The sequence below is a fragment of the Myotis davidii genome, unplaced genomic scaffold, assembly GCF_000327345.1.
Source record: "Myotis davidii unplaced genomic scaffold, ASM32734v1 scaffold168, whole genome shotgun sequence".
In the NCBI taxonomy this organism is placed as follows: domain Eukaryota; kingdom Metazoa; phylum Chordata; class Mammalia; order Chiroptera; family Vespertilionidae; genus Myotis; species Myotis davidii.
In genome coordinates this window covers 13149055-13153319 of record NW_006383016.1, presented here as the reverse complement: position 1 = coordinate 13153319, position 4265 = coordinate 13149055, and the positions used below count along the sequence as shown (strand labels likewise).

The 4265-nt window shown below is 39.7% G+C and overlaps 1 pseudogene; it reads left to right on the top strand.

Annotated features, from left to right (window-relative positions):
* Nucleotides 1-2560: 2560 nt before the first annotated feature.
* Nucleotides 2561-3836, top strand: LOC102759745 (annotated as a pseudogene).
* The last annotated feature ends 429 nt before the right edge of the window (nucleotides 3837-4265 follow it).

Here is a 4265-nt window from a genome sequence, read left to right as displayed (position 1 = left end):
GGAGGGAGGGAAGAGAGAAAGAAGAGAGATAATTGCTTGACAAAATAGGGAATAGCTCATTTGTAAGATTTTTGTGAGGATTACGTTAGATAACACATTGCAAAGTACCTAGTTCAGTAGAGTATTATAAAATTTTTCAGCTTCAGAATTAATAAAATATAAACAGGCAAAATCTTATGGTTTATAATATTTTATGGAAGGGGTGGGAGAAATAAAAGGATTTTTTTTAAAGAGATAAAAAGCTACATGTGGGGGAAGAGGATTGGGTTGGGGCACTGGGCTTCAGTGAAAGCCATTTCAGCTTCTTTGATGAGGACTGTTTGCACCCCAGGGAGGTCTTAGTGCGGTAACAGAGCTGCCTATCAGGCCTTCCTGGCAGAGACCAAAACATAATTTTTTTGTCAAAGAAGCTGAATAAGCTTCCACAGGAGCTCGGCCACTGAAACAATCAGAGTGCCAGCGCTCATCAGGATTCCGAGCATCCTCAGTGAGTTCTGGCTGTAGAAGTCCACATGGCATGAATTCTGACTGGGGTAGTGGGCAGGAATAGAGAAATATCATCCACTCTCTCAGGCAGATATCATATATTAGACCCTTAGGAGGTGGAGATGTTGGCTTGTCTCTGCGAGTCTGAGCTGGACTGTTCTTCTCTCCTACAGACAAACCTCTTCTCTCATAACAACATAAATTCCCTAAGGCTTCTCAAAATAAAGCCAACCTATTAACTGGAGTAGCTGTTATCTGATCAGGCATGCCAATTATTTCATGGTCCAAATCTATTCCTATTGTACTTACTAAGATATCGGATTCATTGCTAACATATATGACTATAAGGAATAAAGTTCTTGTATGCACCAAAGAGCTATAATTTCAGCAGCACACAGAATGAAATGGCCTACCATTTTTCACACTGATATCATCCCTGACCTCTAAAATAACCAAAAGTTCACACTGGCTAGCCTACAGATGTCTGGCCTTTCTTTATGGATATCCTTGATGGCCAGTTAACTGGCAAGTTTTCCTAAGTAATAAACATCAAGTGAAGCATACGAAAATATGGGCTTCTGCATATCTGGACATATGGCAAAGCAGTAGGAGAATCTTAGCACATGTTGTCTTCATAACGTAGTCTACTTTGAGAGTCAGCTGTAGTATTCACACAACTTGTCCAAAAAATCAGGGTGTTACTCTAATGCTGCAAAACACATACTCCACAAAACATATAGTCCATTGCTGCTTCCATTATCTAAGACAAGTGAAGAAATGCATAAAGTGTGGAGTAGGTTGTTGAGGCCTGGGATTCAGAAAGGTCCTAGAATCCAATGGCTTTCAATCAACAGACAAACTAACTAGAGTAAGAAGAAAAAGACAGCTGCATCTAATAGAATGAAAGGTTACTATCCATAAAGAAGTGTAACCAAGAATATTATGAAGTGAGGAAAGGAAATACTAGGATACTGGCTTGTTCCAGCAGAGAAATAACTATTTCCAAGCAGTTAACAAGGGAATGCATTTGGCAGAGTTCTGTGATCCCAGAAAAGCTCAAAGCCTAGATTACAAAGTAGGGCATGACCGAGGGTTCCTATTGGGTAGGGTTCTCTAAGCTTATTATCTGCATCCTCATCTATATGCAATTTTTCACACTTAATAGTGGATATGTAATATAGTAGATATGGGATATGTATAGATGCTGTGTTGTTAAATAAATTTACTAATATAACTCTGTGGTGAGTGTATCTAACTTGGATTTTAGGTATATCCTAAAGTCCTGAGAAGGGAGGAAAATAAGTTACAGTTTTATTCCATGAAATGAAATGGGGAAAAATTCACAAAACTTAGCAAAAGAAGTACTGTTACACAATAAAATGTAAACAAAGCAACAGAGCAGTATGCTAATTCACTTTTGTGATTATAAATTACTGATAAATGTTTAGAAATCTATATTCAGCAAATTAAGGTTAGATGATTACAGGTTCAGTTTATAGTTGAGGCAAATTTTGATTACAATGTTCATATTCACACCTAAACATGTAGAGTAATAATACATAATTTGAGTATTAGCTATTTTAAAAATATTTCAGGACAAGGATTAGCTAGGTTCTTTGACTAAATTAGCCAATTATTTTTAAATAAAGCTTAGATTCTAAAATTATACAACTTTTTGAGCCAAAGTTGCCAATAAACTTTACAATCCCTGCAAAGACATGAAACTATAAGAAAAGAACATTCGGAGAACAAAAATGGCTCTTGGCGATTAAAAATAGAAAACAGAACTCCAAAACTCCATAGAATAAACCACTCAGAAAAAGGAACAAAAAGACAAAGATAGAAATATAACAAAATAAAAATAAAGAAACAACCCCTATGAATTTGTGGTAATAGGAATTTCAGAGATGTTACCAAAAATGGAAATCATCAACAAAATACCTTGAGAAAATCTCCAGAACAAGTATCTATATTGAAAAAGTCCACTACGGCAGTGAGGCAGGGGAACCAGTGTCCACCGCTGCTACCGCTGCAACCTGTTCCCTGCAGCCCACACAGGCGCCACCTGACCTACATGACCCGTGGCTTCCAGAGCAGCCACTGGACTTCTCCTTCAGGCCCTGGAAGCTGACAGTGGCTAAGACCCACATCATGAAGTCAGCGGACATGGAGAAGTTTGCTGGTGAATTGCATATGTCTTCTGTCCCCAAAATGATGTTTGGAGACAACATTTTAAGAATCCAGCTCTAGCCTTGGGATTGAGTTCAATGCTACCGATGCTTTAAGATGTGTAAACAACTACCAAGAATGCTTGAAGTGGCCTGTGTAGAAGAGTGGCAGGAAAGCAGGTCAGAGGGTGGACACCCCTCTCGCAGTCCGGGAGCCTCAGGAGATGTCTGACTGACGGCTTAGGGCAGCCCCTGCCACCACCACTGACAGTGGCCTACCTCTGTGGGAGGCAACCAGGTGGGCCAATCAGGGGACTGCACCAGCCAGCCGGCAAGCGCCTGTCCCTGCCTCTCCCTGATTGCCCCTCCGCTACCGCTAGTCATCGCCACCCCCCCCTCCTCCCCACCCCCAATCGCTGTCCCCTCCCTCTGCCTGCCACCTGCCGGCACATGCCTTGTCTGGCCTGGCGCTGCCTGCGGGCCATCCCCACTCCCCACCAACCAGTCATTTTGCGGTTCGGTAGATTTGCACATTACGCTTTTATTACATAGGATATGATTACACCTATACAACAGATTATAAGGGAGAATTACCTGGAGAATTACTCAAGTTAAAGGTTGTACCAACAACAGTTCATATAGATGCAGAGAAATGGAAAGCCAGAGAACAGATTAAGATTTTTTAAATTATTTTTGAGGATGAACTTCATGATCATGGAGTTTCAAGCCTAAGTGTGAAAATTAGAGTAATGCCTTCCAGTTTTTTCCTGCTGTTGGCCATTTTTCTTGAGAATTTATAGAGTGCTTATCAGAATGAATGACAGGAGACTTTACCACAAGGCCAACAAGACCTACATGTTACGAGAATATACAACACAAGAGAGCAAAATTGCTAATTTAATGCATGTTTCACCTTCCCTCTTCACGGAACCTAATAAAATATCACAGTATTTATTGATCAAGGAGGCAGTTTGTGAAAAGCTAATACTTCCAGGAAGAATTGATCATAACCCCACAGACTCTTAAGAAAATTCACCTGTGGAAGAGAATGTGAGGTACCATAAACTCACCGTGAAATCTGATGAAGACCTTGGCTATGTGGAGAGGGGTATTCTTTTATTACGAGAATTAATTGCCTTGTCTATGTGCAGATTTTCTGTAGCCATGAAGGGCCCAGAATAATGGATAGAAAGTACAGTGTCTAAGAAAGAGCATTAGAGCATTTAGAAATTTTACAACACTGGAAACAAAGAGATGATCCCGTGAGCTGAGAGAGACAATATATATGTGTGTGTATACAAGGGTGGGCAAAAGTAGGTTTACAGTTTTAATACAAATAAATAATATAATAATTAATAAATAATATAACAAGAACAAACTTTCACATACTCATGAATGTAAACCTTCTTTTGCCTACCCTCCTGTACACACACACACACACACACACACTAAACCAGAACACTATTCCCTCCCAAATAAATCAACACTCAATTGTTAATGTAGAAAAAATATATTTCTGATCTAAAAAAGTTCCTACCACACTACCTTTAAGTAAGACACTAGCAGAAACACTCCACCAAAAAGACAAAGTATCTCCAGAAAGCAGGGTAT